This window comes from Triticum aestivum, chromosome 7D (genome assembly GCF_018294505.1).
Source record: "Triticum aestivum cultivar Chinese Spring chromosome 7D, IWGSC CS RefSeq v2.1, whole genome shotgun sequence".
Lineage (NCBI taxonomy): Eukaryota > Viridiplantae > Streptophyta > Magnoliopsida > Poales > Poaceae > Triticum > Triticum aestivum.
The window spans coordinates 170,761,331-170,777,728 of NC_057814.1; the positions used below are offsets into that span (position 1 = coordinate 170,761,331).

The following is a 16,398-nucleotide window of genomic DNA, read 5'->3' on the forward strand; positions in this document are numbered from 1 at the left end:
CATCCTGGTCAGGTCGTCTGCACGTCATCCTTCGCCAGAAAAAGGTATCGTGCCATACCTGCCTCGAGAAGGGGCATGTGACAAGTAGGTGTTGCATCGTCTCTGGTTCATGGTCGCAAAGGACGCAACGGGGATGGTGTTGTAGGCCACGATGTTGTAGTCTTTAGGCAATCTAGCATCTGTCTAGGTTGGCGAGCCAATGGAAGAACTTCACTTTTGGCGGGGGTCTTCCAGATCAGTGTCGAGGTGCTGCAGCTAGTAGATCCCTGGAAAGTAGCAAGATAGCATCATTGGGCAGTGTACTTCCCGCTCACACTCCATTTTCCACACGAGTTGATCTGGCTCGTCCGAGAGGGTAGTGTGTTGGATCGCATGCCTTAGTAGTAGATATTGGATCAATGTGTATTTCAAATTTTGATATGAGATTTTTAGGAGTTATAAACATATGTCTTGTGAACATCCACCAAATATTTTCAGAATCTTTTGAAACATCTAAATGTGAAAATTTTAAATTTAGACCATGGGAGCATGTGAAGGGTGGTATTACTGATATCTACCCTATACATCATTTGGGACCATCGTCAATCTACTTCCTATTTCTCACCATTGTTTACAGTCATAGGGGGAAAACAACAAAAGCATGCAATACTTTATTCACGTGTTGTTTGCTTAAATTTTGAAACTCTGTGGTCTTAGTGACTTGAAATTGCCGCTACTAATATTAAAATCGCATTCTAGAAATCGTGCAATGTCATCACGCAATCTTCTATTAATAGGCCTGGTGTGGTGTACAAATGTGATTATTTTTATTCTATATAAATGGGGATGAAGATGATTAAAGATATCGATCTGCATGCTTATAGATGTGAAAAAAAATTAACGACACAATTTGCAAATAGATTATTCTATTTAACTAGATCTCACATCTTTTTGTATTTGAAATTAATTTTTGTTGGGGCCTCGATCACCTGAAATTGTGTAGTTTAGAAAAATCTTAGTACTGCATTTTCATTCCATAGGTTTTGTGTGGTGTGAAAATGGGGACGAAGATGATTATACATCGATCTATGATTTGGTACTTGCGTAACGCGAATCATTTCCCCCCAAAAGGTGTGCAATATTCGCCATAGCAAGGAACAAGTATCCTGGTTATGTGTCATCGGATTTCTTTACTTCCACCGCTACTCTGGCGACGGCGGGAGGGAAGGGATCTTTGGACTTTGTTTTCGGGTGTGTTTAGTAGTCCAATGTCTTAGTTAGGTCTTTGCTTGTCCATGGTTTTGGCTTTGACGATGATGATGACATTGTCGAATAAATTTCTCCCAGATCTCTCACTAGGGCAGTCGTTCTCTCGGCTATCGTTGACCTAGGAGGAGGTGTCTATGTCATCTCAGGTCCTTTGGATTTAGACAAGTCTTTTGTGTGTACCTTCGCCCCGCTCTTTTGGCAGTGGTATGGGCAGCAGCGGGGCCGACGCTTGGAGATCGGGTGATGTTCCTCCAAACATTTTTGGGGCAGCGGATAGGCTGTGCCCTTTGTTTCTTCCCTTGGGGGAGGGGGGGGGGGTGTGTCTCTGGTGCGACAACATTGCACTTTGATGATTCATGCTCCCTTTCCGTCATTGTTGAGAGGCTGACGAAAGTTTTGTTTGAGAGATTGTTTCGCTTTAGGATTTCCAATCTTCACAAGGCTTTTACAATGAGGACTTCTTCTTTGGGGCGTTGGTCTAGCTGGATCTTAGCACGTCACATGATAAAATGTCCCGCTGGTTTCGGTGACGGAGCGATGTCTACGATGCCTTCGGCTCACGCTGGAGATTGAGTTTTGTTTCGCTCTCTGTGAACTTGGTTATACTTTTTCTTAAGATGTCTTGTGTCGCGAAAGTTTTTAATATACGTCGATATTATTTTCCAAAAAATCTACTACTCTCCCAAAAAGATAAACCAGGCAAGTTGAAATAGACTGTCCTTGTTTGTTTATTTATAAAATGGATCCCACTGCCTTTGCTCTTGCCGACAGCTGTTTCTTCTGAAAATGACCTGCCCTATGACGTGCCGCCTTGGCAGCCACAAACCCTCCCCAAATCCCCAATTAACCGAGAGTAAACAAATCTGCCATTCTGTACCCACGACTGCTCTTTCCCTCCCCCTTCGCCTCCGCCTCCGCCTTCCCTCCGACTTTTCCCTCGCCGAAAAACCAATTCCAGGCTCCAGCAGCAGGCAACCTCCAATTTTCCATTATAGTATTGCTCCCGCTAGGGTTCCAGCCGCCTTCATGGAATCCGCGGCCGCCTGCAGATCCTTCACCAGCCGCCTTTTAGGACCGCCTTGCCTCCCGCAGCCGGGAGTGCTTTGTCTTGGGCGCGTCTGGCCGCCTGCGCCGAGGGTTTGAGGTGAGTGGAAGATCCTGGAATTTACCGCTTATTTTCGTGGGGAATTTCCTGTATCTACCAGATCTCGCTCGTGTTTGCACACCCGTTAATCCTTCGACATGGATCTGTGTTTTCGTGGGATAGAAAGTAGAGACATCGGCCGACATTTCATGGATAGGTTGATATGAGTTCGTCAACACTATATCTACACTGTATATTGCTATTTTTTGGAAAAGGAAGGGTTTTATTTTGCATCTAGACTAGATGATTCACGCAACCATAATTCATTACATGTGCTTCCTCAAAAAAAAAAAGGTTGCATTTGGAGTACTGGATGTGGCAATCATCGGCGGAAGCAACCATGACTATGAGAACAAAGTGTCAGCAAACGCCTAAGAACGATAATTAGTCAAACCAAACCAGTAAGGCCAGAACAGAAACACCAAAAACACCCCGGAAGCAAGTCAACATCTTAATCTTCCAAAGCGATGCCTTCAACAATGGAATATCACATGTCATGCGACAATGTTGCCTGATCCAGCCAATGAAGGATTTTCATCCAATGCAAAAACTAATCTCGTGTGCAGGCACACCCTGTTCTGGCATGTTGGATGAACTTGTTGTCATACCTTAGGCCGCACGAGTGAGGAAGCGACGCCACATCTAGAGGACACACCTAAAGTGGAAGCTAAACACGTCAATCCGAGTGCACATACCATTCTTCTCGAGTCCAACCAGTGAAGACCAGACTGTCAACCTTGAAGAAGATGCCTTAAGCAAAAGAGATGGCGTGTGTCCGTCGTTGTTGGATCCGACCAGTGAAGGGTCTGATCATGGGTTTCGGCCTGGAAAAATCATGGATCGGTATTTGAAGCACCAAAAGGGCAAAAACACAACATCGTATCCAATTGATTAATACCAGATTGTGTTCCGTGAGCTGTGCCACCCACACGCCTCAACCAAAACCACCAGGATTTCCTCTTAACGAGTTGTGACGCGAGGGGAAGACATTGAACTAGACCAAGGCGAGAGAGGAGAAGCCTCTCGTCGACGTCGGGAGCAGATTGTAGGCCACACCAATGGTTGCGGGGTGAGAGGATGTGGTGGTGGCTCCTTCAGAGGGAGCCCTAAGGCGCCCCTGGATAGCGCAGAGGCGCCTAGGGAGCATTCGGTTTATACATTGTGTACATTGTTGTGGTACGCTTTTCTAGATGCAAGTTCTGCCAATCAGAAGAAGGTGATGGTGCCTTTTTCTGGTGGGAATTATTTGTTCTAAATAGAGCCTAGTTTGTGTCAATAGCTTCTTATATACTACCTCTGTACCAAAATATATGACGTTTTATATTTTGGTATGGAGGGACTACAAACAAAGGTCAGAAGCTGCCGTCGATTTATGTAATGCTTATTATTTTATTCGCTAATTTGTGTCGAGAAAAGATATTTCTTGGCCAGCAAAAACAGGGTGTTAAGTTATCTAGATGCCTTATATATACACTTACTTTGCATCTTTTGATCATTGTGAAATATTTTGATAGTTGTAATATTTTTGCGCAGTTATTGCATGTGGTGGCACCAAGCATGAGGCGACAACTGCATTACTTGCAAGGAAGTTACAAGTAAGAAATACATACTGTTATATTGTACATGATGAGATTGTTCTTTATTCTAGTTCATATTTGTGGTTTACTAAAAATTTCTGGACAACTGATTATTAGCTACTGTATTCCCAAATGTTATATAAGCTGAGAATCTTGCTGGAGACTATGTAGGTTGGATATCATAGTTCTGTGTCAAATATTGCGAAGCTGAATCAAGAACGAAGTGGTGAAACCTGACCATAAATTCCTTTCGTACGACCAGAATACACTAAGGGATCAGTAAGAACTCCGGAACCTGTAAGAACTCTTAGATCCTTGCCCTATACAAGAATCTAGGTCTGAACAGTACCCTAGTGTCTAATCCTGTCGAACACTCCAATTGCTTACACCTTTTACTTTGGGTGAGATCCTGACGCCTTGTGGTTTCCTTGTTATAAGCGAACAATTATAATTGCTGTATGGTCCTCTTGACCTCCTCTGAAGAGATATTGGCAATCAAGATTCTACAAAAGCCCTTATAAACATGGCACCTAATATGATAAGATATGTGTCACTTTCCTTAACATGGTGGAATAATCAATTCATCATACATCCTCCTCTGAACAGCTGAAGCACTAAGAGTTTGAGAGAAAGGGTGTTTAAATCTCTTGTTGAGTTGGGTCTCACTTTACATATATATTGCCTTCCCATTTGCATTTTCCTTTTCTCTGTACATCATTTTAAGGTTCAAATTGTCTTTAGAGAGCGAATCATTTGGCTGTGTTTATATTTGGAGCAGTTAGTTTTTCTAGTTCTGGACCTCTTGTGCTGCTCTGCATTCCATCCTTTTGATGTAGTGGGCTAAGTTAAAGATTAATGCGGATATTTGGCTCGAAATTGTAGGGCGCTATCACATTAATATTACTGGCACCTCTTGATCCACAGATCTGTAGCTTTAAAAAAAATGTCAATTAACTATTTTTCTGATATCCATGCGAATTCTTCTGGAAGTTTGGGAGTCAGTCACAACATAATACCTTGTTGCGTAGTCATATGTTTTCTTCAGTGTGATGTTTATTTTCCCTGACTTCCATATTTTCCTTGTGAATAAGGTTTCTTGGTAAGGAATTGACATATAAAGATAGCAGCATTTTTATGTATGATACCATGTATTGAAGTGCATCAACAGCAGGGTTGACCCTTCTACTTAGGCTCTGCCAGTCCTCCATGGCATATTGAACTGACCCTGGGGATAGCTACCCCTCTAATCCCATTGTAGGATTGATTGCTTGGGGATATGTGCCAGCATTGTTTAGCATCTGCCATCATGCAGGTGTATAGTAAACTATAGATTTAATAAAGTCTCTTAGAGCAACTCCAACGCGCCGACCCAAATGGACGAGCGCTTTGTCCGCCTTTTGTCCGTTTGGGTCGGCCGTCCACTCGTCGTTCGCCCTGTTTTTCGTTTGGTCGACAGTGCGCCCAATGGGCGGACCCATTTTCGCCCGCGCGGCTGGCTTGCCGTCGTTTTGCAAACATAAATTCAAACAAAATACAAACATTTCACATGGTTACACAAGCAAACAAACATAGCATAGTTCACAAGCCAAATAAATATAGCAGAGTTCACAAGCCAAATAAATATGTCAAAGTTTACAAGTAAAATAAAAATTAAATTGTCTCAAATACTTAAAAAAAAAGATACATCTATTAGTTGCCAGCGTGAGCCCACATATGGTCAACCAAATCATCTTGCAGCTGAATGTGAGTTTTGTTAGGAAAGCAACTTATCTTTATTGAAGGCCCAAGAGGCCTATATATATTACACAAGACTTGGGGTGCAAGGGAAGTAAACATAGACTAATAAGGACTCCTAGACCAATACTAATACTCCTTAACACCCCCCCTCATATGCAAAGCGTATGCAATAGCATTGCATTTGAAGAAGTGTAATATTAGAAATAAAAAATGATAATCCAAATCCGCGTCTTGAGAGTGTCGTCGTAGCATGAAGAGTCTTCAAAACCTGTCGAGTCACCAAAGGGGGATAACGAAGAGATGGCACATCAGAGGAAGACACCGCATCAATAGAAGATACAAGAGAAGTATCAAGGGAAGATGGGTCGTCAAAAGAAGATGGCACATCAAGAAAATGAAGCATTGCTTAAAGAATCATGGCCCATGAAAACCGACGGTGAAAGAAGCTCGGCGGCAAGAGAATGGCTTAGATCAACAATGCAAAGAGAGGCCACAAAAATCCTATACAGAGGACAATGAGCAGAAAAAGGCTGACGAACATAGGTATGGTGGACTCACATGGCATGAGAAAACACAAAATATCAACGGATGTGGTGGACGCAGCGGAAATTATAGAAAACTAGGAAGCTAAAAAGCACACATGAACTAGATACTATGGCAGCAAAAGAAAAAATCATGGTGCCGAGGGCCAAAGACCAAGTAGAGCTCCCGTGTTGCGCTCCTGACTGTGAAGAGGGCCAAGCAGAGCTCCCGTGTTGTGCTCCTGACTGTGAAGATGGTCTCTCTTGAGCTAGAAGAGTCAACAGCAAGACCGGCAGAACCTGGCGAAGAACCCGAAGCTGCAAGCAGACTCTTAAATCGCACAATATCCTGCTCAGCCAGGGACACTGCTGAAGGGGTCGGAATAGAAGCACAAGTCCCTGAAGAAGATATGCGCCCCTGGCGCATGTGCCGCTTCTTCAGAAAGCACTCAGACTCGGGATGGCCATCCTTGTTGCAGTAGCCGCAGTGAGAACGAGAGCGGCCCTCACCACTAGGAGAAGTGGGCAGGAGTGGCAGAGCACTGGAGCGTGAAAGAGGCGGTGTAGTAGAAGCTCGAGCAGCAAGCACAGAGGGAACCTCAAGTAAACCGGCACCATGTAGGCGAGTCTCTTCAGCTCGAATCTCAGAAAGCGCCTCCATAAGAGTAATACGGCCACAGGCAAACAACTGAGCGCGCCGTGGCTCAAATTCCGGACGAAGTCGAGACAAGAACTCATAGATGCGATGAAACTCCAAGTTGGCCCGCACAACTTGGCAACACTGACAAGTACGACAACCAACAGTTGCAGACTCATCAGCAAGCTTAGCGGCATCCTTAGCAGCCCGAGGAGCATCCGCTGCAAGGGACAATGGCGTCGGCTGAGTAGGAGCCACGGGAGGAATCGGGTGCGGCGGACAAGAGACCTCGCCAGATAGAACACCCCAGAGACGAATACCACGCATATGAATGCGGAAGAAGCCAACAAACTCATTGTAGTTTGTACCATCAAAAACCACCGGGCAACGGGGAACGACGACATAGCCTGATGACATCCTACCTTTTTTTTACTCAAAGCAAACCAGCCTCAGATGGAAGCAACATGGCGGCCGGCGGTGGAATACGCAGACGAACGAGCAGAACAGGGCCCTCATGTGGCTTGTAGCAGCAGCCTAACAGCAGCAGTAGGAAAGCTAGCTGCAGGCGCAAGAGACAAACACCAACAGGTAGTAGCAGCCAGCAGTAGCGGACAGTAGAGAGCTCCACGTAGCAGCTAGCAACACAACGTAGCAGCAGCTACGGAACACCAGCAGGTAGCAGCTAGCAGCAGCGGTCCTTGGTGATAGCAGATCGAGGGGAGCAGCGGTGGGAGTCCTCGTGGGCGTGGGCGGACACAGACGGAGGTTGTTGGATGGAGGCGGGTCCTGATCTGGATCGAGGGACTTGCGGCAGCCGTCACGGGCGGCGGACATGGTGGTTAACCGGACAGGAGAATCAACACGCAAACATGTGGCAGAGATAAGCAGCGACGGTCGGGCAATAGAAGAAGCAGCGACCGTGCGAGATTGGATCGGGAAGCACTAGTTGCGCGTGTGAAAAAAATAACCTAGGCTCTAATACCATGTTAGGAAAGCAACTTATCTTTATTGAAGGCCCAAGGGGCATATATATATATTACACGAGACTTGAAGTGCAAGGAAAGTAAACATAGACTAATAAGGACTCCTAGACCAATACTAATACTCCTTAACAAGTTTCCCAATCACGCATTTGATGATGAAATTGGGTGAAATGTGCAAACGTTGCCGCTCCTCCATGCTCAGGCACAACATTGTCACCGTGAAACTGAAACCCTTGGTCGTAGATACGTTCCGGGTGCTCATCTTCTACGAACGATGCCCCATTGAGATTGGAGAACACCAAAGGCACGCTCCACATCCTTCGCAGCACTCTCTTGCTCTTGTGCAAATCTCCTCCTCTTCTCTCCTACAGGGTTGGAGATTGTCTTCACAATAGTAGTCCACTGAGGATAGATACCATCAGCTAGGTAGTATCCTTTGTTGTAGTTGTGGCCGTTGATGTTAACATTCACCGGCGGGCAGTTGCCTTCGGCAAGCCTTGCAAACACCGGAGAGCGTTGAAGCACGTTGATATCATTGTGCGATCCGGCCATGCCGCCTTGACATGGCCCCTATATTGCCCCTGCCAAGCAGAAGGGTAGTTCTTCCACTCCCAGTGCATACAATCTATGCTACCAAGCATCCTCGGGAAGCCCTTGCTGGCATTCATCACCAACAAGCGGGCTATATCTGCAACATTTGGCTCTCTCAAGTACTCGGGGCCAAACATTGCAATCACAGCCTTGTAGAACCTGTACATGGACTCTTGGCATGTGGACTCACTCATACGGATGTACTCATCAATGAGATCACCCGGAACTCCGTTTGCAAGCATCCGAATAGCTGCGGTGCATTTTTGGTAAGAGGAGAATCCAATCTTTCCAAGGGCATCCTCCTTACACTCGAAATATTTATCGTACCCGACCACCCCCTCTCGAATATGGTTGAAAAGGTGCCTAGCCATGCGGAAACGTCGCTGGAATTGGTGATGTTTGAAGAGAGGGTTGGGTGTCTCGAAGTAGTCCTTCCAAAGAAGGAAATGGCCGCGGCGGTGGTGGCGCGGCGGTGGTGGCGGCGACGTGGGAAGGTGGCGTGCTGCGGGGGATGTATGTGGGTGAGGACCGCTGGCGAGGGCACCGGAACTGGGCGGCGGCGGGGCAGGACGGCCGGGGGTGTGCTTTTGGTAGGAAGAGAATGAAGCCACCGACAGGCGGGCTAGGGGAGCAGTGTCACACGCGTCCGTTTCGTGTCCGCGCTGAAGTAAATGAGGCTCAAATTTGGGCCGGGAATGAGTCGACAGGCGGACGAAAAGCGGACGCACGTCCGTTTGGGTCGGCGCGTTGGGCTGACTTTTGTGACCGTTTTGAGCCAAACGGACATGGGTCGACAAAATGGGTCGCCCGGTTGGAGTTGCTCTTAAGTATAGTCAAACATCAAAAGCTCACATAATGTCCAGCGAACAAGATACCTATGTTGGGTGTGCATCTGTATCTAAGAAGCCGTGGATTGTTTGTTTTGTCCTTTTAGTTTGCAGTAGAAGGTAGTAGGACGGCGGGTATGAACCATGGCAGCGCTCTTTTCAGCAGTGGCATCATCGTCTTGGCCATTTATGTGGTTCTCGTCTCTTGTCTTTGGTTCATCGTGGTGTTCTAGGGTCTGTCTTCGGTAACGCTTCGTTGGATTGTCAGTGAGTTAGTGTCCTAGCGCTCTTTTTATCTCGTTCACTATGATGTTTGGGGTCCGGCTCCCTTCGCTTCGAAAGAGGGTCATCACTACTATATTATCTTTATAGACGATTTTTCTCGGTACACTTGGATATATTTCATGTCTTCTCGTAGTGAGGTCTTGCCGATATACAATTTTTTTGCTGCCATGGTTCATACCCAGTCCACCCCTATTCGGATTTTTCGTGCAGATTCAGCTAGTGAATATATCTCCCATGAGGATTCCTTGCTGAGCAGGGTACCCTTACTCAGTTCTCTTGCCCTGGTGCTCATACTCAGAATGGTGTGGCTGAGCGCAAGCATCGTCACCTTCTTGAGACGACGCGTGCCATAATGATCGCCGTCTCTCTTCCGCCTCACTTCTAGGCTGAGGCTGTTACCACTTCCACCTATCTCATCAACATTCGGCCATTTGCTGCTCTACAGGGTGGTATTCCTCTTGAGCGTCTTTCTGGTCGTTCTCCTGATTATTCGGCGCTTCGTTTGTTTGGTTGCGTTGCTATGTTTTGCTTGCCCCTCGTGAACACACCAAACTGACCGCTCAGTCTGTTGAGTGTCTTTCTCGGATACAGTGATGAGCATAAGGTCTATCGGTGTTGGGATCCTGTCGGTCGTCGGATGCGTATTTCCCGGGATGTTACCTTTCATGAGTCCCGCCCTTTCTACCCGCGTCCATCCTCCTCGGCCTTCTCCATAGAGGACATCTCTTTTCTTATGTTTCCGGATACACCTCCCTTTGTGCCCGGTATTCCTTACTCCTCGTCCCGCTGTTGCAGATCCGACCCCGTCCTCTCCTACAGTTTCTTCTCCCACAACGCATAACTCTCCACCTTCATCACCGACACCTTCCCCTTCTCCACCTTCATCACCGATACATTCTTCGTCACCACCTCCAGTGGTTCCACCTCTTCCCTCTGTTCCTTTCCATTCTACTTGTCGTCCATGTATTGTGGATGAGTCTACTGATGTCCCCTCTACTTCTAGTGTGTCGTCTTCCTCCTCTTAACCGACTTATGGTCTTCGTTCTCGGCCTTGTCCACCCCCTGACAGATATTCTCCTTCTCGCTATGGTCTTTCGACCATTCTTGAGCCAAATTCTTATCGAGATGCTGTTGTTCATCCTGAATGGCAGTTTGCGATGGCTGAGGAGGTTGCTGCCCTTGAGCGCACCGACACGTGGGATCTAGTTTCTCTTCCTCCCGTTGTTTGTTCCACCACTTGTAAGTGGGTCTACAAGATAAAGACTCGCTCTGATGGTTCTCTTGAGCGTTATAAAGCTCGTCTTGTGTCTCATGGCTTTCAACAGGAGCATGGTCGTGATTACGATGAAACTTTTGCTCCTGTGGCCTATATGACCACTGTCCACACACTTCTCGCCGTGGCCTTTGTTCGCCATTGGTCTGTGTCTCAGCTTGATGTGAAGAATGCCTTTCTAAATGGTGAGTTGCGTGAGGAGGTTTATATGCAGCCACCACCTGGGTATTCTGTTCCTGATGGCATGGTTTGTCGTCTTCGTCGCTCTCTCTATGGCCTTAAGCAAGCCCCCCGTGCCTGGTTTGAGCGCTTCGCCTCTATGGTGACCGCAGCTGGTTTTTCCCCAGTGCTCATGATCCAGCATTGTTTGTCCACCTTTCTGCTCGTGGTAGGACTCTTCTTCTTCTATATGTTAATGACATGATCATCACTGGCGACGATTTCGAGTACATTGCCTTTGTTAAGGCCCGTCCCAGTGAGCAGTTCCTAATGTCTGATCTTGGTCCTCTTCATTACTTTCTTGGGATTGAGGTTTCCTCCACCTCTGATGGCTTTTTTATTTCCCAAGAAAAGTATATCTAGGATCTTCTTGCTTGTGTGGCTCTTAGTAATGAGTGCATCATTAAGACTCTTATGGAGCTCAATGTTCACCTTCGCGCTTCTGATGGTGAGCCCTTGTCTGATCCGACGCGTTATCGTCATCTTGTTGGGAGTCTTGTCTATCTTGCTGTCACTCAGCCTGGATATCTCCTATCCTGTCCATATTCTAAGTCAGTTTGTTTCTGCTCCCACTTCAGTTCACTCTAGTCACCTTCTACGTGTTCTACGATATCATCGTGGCACGATCTCTCATCGTCGCTTTTTCCCCGTTCCAGCTCGTTACAGCTCCAGGCCTATTCTAATGCTACGTGGGCTAGTGATCCTACTGATTGCTGTTCACTTTCTGCTTACTGTGTTTTTCTTGGTGGTTCTCTCATTGCCTAGAAGACGAGGAAACAGACTGCAGTTTCCCGTTCGAGTGTGAAGACGGAGTTACGAGCTATATGGCTCTTTTGACTGCAGAGGTGACTTGGTTACGATGGTTACTCGAGGATTTAGGCGTTTCTGTTACTACATCTACCACCCTCTTGTCAGACAGTACATGTGCTATCAGTATTGAGCGGGATCCCGTGAAGCATGAACTTACCAGGCATATTGGTGTTGATGCTTCTTATGTGCACGCTGCTGTGCAAGATCATGTTATTGCTCTTCAGTATGTGCCTTCTGAGTTACAGCTAGCAGACTTCTTCACGAAAGCCCAGACTAGAGCACAACATAGATTTTACCTCTCCAAACTTAGTGTTGTCGATCCACCATGAGTTTGAAGGGGGGGGGGGGATGTTAGAGTTATATTAGTGATGTCTTTTGGCCTTTTGCATTCTAGTTTCTTGGCATTCTTTTGTAGCCTTTTGGCATCCTCATGTATGTGTATATATGCTGGCTTTGGCCTCCAAATAATACAAGTTGCTTTCATAACATAAGCATCCGTAGCTAAGATATCATAGCCTTTTGTAGTTTTGTTTTGGTTTGTACTGGAAGATACGGCATGCCTCTAATCATCTGTGGCCAATATACCATTGACTATTTGCAGCACAATGTATCTTGAGAAAGGTCCCTATCCACATACGATGCTAATGGTGAATCAATGATACTAATCAGCACGTATAATGGTACCATGTGTTGGCGGTTCACGGAGATCCGTATGTACGAATAGGCATTGGATCATCGGGGGAAGCTACCCCCTAGGATAGAAAACCCACTCTTGAAAAGAAAGTTGCAGGAACCTATGAGCTACCACCTTCATGACACCATGGAAGCCCATTTCAAGTTGGTTCACCAAAGTTTGGAGATCACTTTCAGTTAGGCCAGATTTTTTTCTACCATCAGTTGCCTGTACTGTATGCGTAGAACAGAGTTATTCCTTGGGATAAATTGATTTGACGAAACATTCAAGCTAGTTAAAAAAACCATTGTACCATCCTATCTAGAAACCACTGATTGATTCTGTAAGGAAAACTGCTTTGCTTTCCGATGCTGAATGCACTTGTCATTTGAAATGAAAAGGTTTTGTCCGTGGCCTGGTTGCAATATTTCAGTTTTGTTTGAGATAGTGCTTATGTGATTTTGTTGTGATATCTAAATAAAGAGGCAACTTTGAAAACCATTTGCTTTACACTAATATGCCATTTGACTCTTTGCAGAATCTATGGGTCATCATAAGCGTGACTTTCTTGCAAGTTGTGCAGTTGCTGTCTCAAGCTTGCTGACTCCGTTTGCCAGACCGCAATGTGAAATAGGAAATTTAGTCAGGTTCTCTCTCTTGACCAATAAATCAATTTTCAGATGCATTAATAACTAGGTAACTACGTGAACATAATGTTTGATGGCAGAGGTCCCTTTTTAGCCCTCTCTATCATGTTTTTGGTTAAACCTACTCCAGTTTTAGCGAATGAATGATCATTTAAATAAGTTTGAGGAAACATTCGACTCTAAACTATTCACTCTTGTAAGTACAGCATCATGTTTAACTCTTTAGTTCTGGTCTTCTACTGCCACAGTTTGTTAACCACTCTTAGCTGTATATAACGTACTAAAGCAAGCAACGTGTTTTGGTTCTGTCCTTCTACTCCCACAGTTTGCTAACCACCCTTTGGTTTGATACAATTTGTTTTTACCAAATTTTGGCATTGTCCATATAATTTTGTCCCCAGTTACGGCTTGTTTGATTTAACGCCAAGGTTAACTCATCAAGATAGCGTAATGCAAATAATGTGGCAAAACAAGTTGGATTTGATTTGTAGCCTACCGAATCCAAATTTTGGTAAAGCAACTTAGCATAGCACCTGGTTAGCCACAAAAATGTCAGCCATTTTCTTGCCACTAACCATTCTCTTTCATTTGGCTTACCGTCAAATATAAAGGCGAGAGAATTCCTTATTTAGCACCCCTAAATTTTGTTTCTTATTTGACACTGAAAGCTTTTTTTTCCTATCTCAACACCAAGTCTAAATTTCGTGCCCTTTATGACACTTCAGTCCATTTTCCCATCTAACGCCGTTAAATTGCATGTAAAAAGACACTTTTGCCCTTCATGTCATATGTGACCAAATTTTTAATAGATGTTAAATATAAAAAAAACACATGTCTAGCTCAACTGGCCCCGCAGCCGTGCCAGCAACTACATAGTTTTTTTTTTCTTTTCTTTTTTTGCGGGAAAAGCAACATAGCTTTATTTGTAACATTGTAACATATAGTGTACTACATCTGCATTTATGCTTAATCATTCAGAAGACATCTGCCAAAAAGAAACTATTGAAGCTGTCATAAAACACAAGTACTATAACATTAAACTACCAATTCTTACCAGCATCAAATTTTTCGCCATTCTAGCTAGACCTTCCTGTTTTGTAAACAAGGCGAACACAAAATGACCATGGTTGCTTGCATTTCGAAGATTAGTGATTTTATTTGGTGCCTCCACATGTTCTAGTGAGGGATGTGAGACTTAGTGGCGCACCTTTATGGCCACTAAACACCCCTGGTAGCTTATTCACAATGTGACGCAGATCTATGATTCTCCTAAACCCAGATTTTTATTAAGTGGATCTAGGTACTACTAGATACATGTAACATTTGAATATATTTCTTTACATTCTTTGTGGTTTGATTTTCTCACTGATGCTGGAGTTTCCTCATCAAAATAGAATCAACATATCGGGCTATGAGCAAGTCCCCCTTAAGGGTCTCAAGGTATTTTATAACCGATAATAAGTTACAGCCCGCATAGAAACCTAACTTTAAGTGGGATGGCATGCATGCACGTTGCGGTGATCATATCATACATATAATGCACTGCCATATTTTCGCGGATGGGACATACTTGGCATCATACATATAATGCACTGCCATATTTTCGCGGATGGGACATACTTGGCTGATTGTTGGTCTGATTTGTATCAAATTTGTATGTGTAATATAATCATTAAATGTACCTGAAGTGAATTCAGGAAAGTTATTCATTTGTATTGTTTTATTTTTATCATGTTTTTGATTTGCTCGTAATTTTATAATTTCGTGAGGATAATAAACACACAAGTGACCAACTACTACATGCATCTATGATCACCAGGAAATGCCTAAATGATCCAGTAAATGGTTGAATTGGGCCACTTATGTCTTCTTAAATATGTTGAAGGATATTGGGAACGTATTCTTAATTTTGAGGTAAGTTGGGTTTGTAATTTTCTTATTTAAAAATCATTTATGTGCAACGTTTGGTAGAGATTTAATATATATAATGTGATCCAAATGGTAATGAGGTGTAATTTTCAAGTATTAGTTTATCATATCCGTTGTTTTCGACTAAAAGTAAATATTCAATGTTATTTTCAGAACTTGTTTCCAGATGTAAAACTTTAATCGGATATCTCTATACTTAAAAGAGTACTAGTGGATTAAGGATACAAGAGTGCATCCTAAGTTGCAATGGTTGTATCCACGGGAAGAACAATTATTGTGTCTACCAGAACCTCCAATTGATGCACCATGTGAAGTCATGTTGACATTTTCTTTTCTCTTTGGTAAGGTTATGGAATAAATTTTGTTTCCCCTAGTATTGTGTTAGTGGTGTATATATTCACTAAACAAGGTTCTTCCATACCTCTGTTTCCATATGCCGCTGCACCATCATCCACTGCCATGTTGAGGTGGTGGAGATTAGCAGGCAGCAGTCTTTGTGGCGTTGATGGGGAGGTGTCTTCGCGGTGCTGATTGGGAGGTTGAGACCTCGTGGAATCCATGTTCTCAGGCGGAGGCTAAGTTGGCGATTTGCCACTGCAGTTGTGAATCAGCATAAGAGATGGCACACTTCCGGTGTAGGTGCCGAGGGCCTCGCTAGATCCAGATGGATTGTTGGAGCCGCAATCTCGCTCGCCACTCTGCAGGGGTTGTTAAGGTTGATGGCGAGCCTCTACAGGGTGATGTAGTGCCATTTTTTCTTTGAAAAAACTCAGACTTTATTCATTTGTAATAAGTAATAAGTACATCATTTGTGAGGAGCATTACAATTTCATTTAAAGGCTCCTCAAACCAATCGGAAGTCAAAGAAAATCTAGCTGGAAATCAGGGTGATGTAGTGGCAGAGGAAAGGCTGACGGGACGAAATGACCCTCCTTGCTTGATCAGGTTATGTATGGTGTACCTGGTGGTGATGGAGTTGGGCACGGTCTGAAACCGATCACATGGAAGAAATATGGTTGTGGTGGGGTAGGTACTTCATCGATGACGTTTTGCAAGCACCAAGCAGCATGGTGGCGTGAGCACTAGTGTTGCCGGCGAGCCATGACATGTTTAGTCCGACGAGCAGCCGAACGGGGAAGGACGAGGCAGCCAAAGCATTCACCTCCTAGTGCTGGTGACGGCCGGGGTGCTTGGTACCGGAGCGCCCGGACCAGGGTGTTGCATTGAGCATGTGTCGTATACGTTGACAACGATGATGATCTGACGCATAGGGGTGGTGCCGATGGCCACACCCCGT

At 44.8% G+C, this 16,398-nt stretch overlaps 1 long non-coding RNA gene across 4 annotated transcripts; it reads left to right on the plus strand.

Moving 5' to 3' along the window:
- The first annotated feature begins 2,092 nt into the window (after window positions 1-2,092).
- On the plus strand, window positions 2,093-15,986 carry LOC123164743 (uncharacterized). Of its 4 annotated transcripts, none has more exons than XR_006482618.1 (6): window positions 2,093-2,392; window positions 3,926-3,987; window positions 4,132-4,266; window positions 13,064-13,172; window positions 14,992-15,086; window positions 15,255-15,986. It is a non-coding gene; the product is annotated as an uncharacterized lncRNA (long non-coding RNA). The 4 variants fall into 4 exon arrangements; XR_006482615.1 differs by having other exon boundaries at window positions 4,141-4,266; XR_006482617.1 differs by having other exon boundaries at window positions 4,141-4,248.
- Window positions 15,987-16,398: the final 412 nt, after the last annotated feature.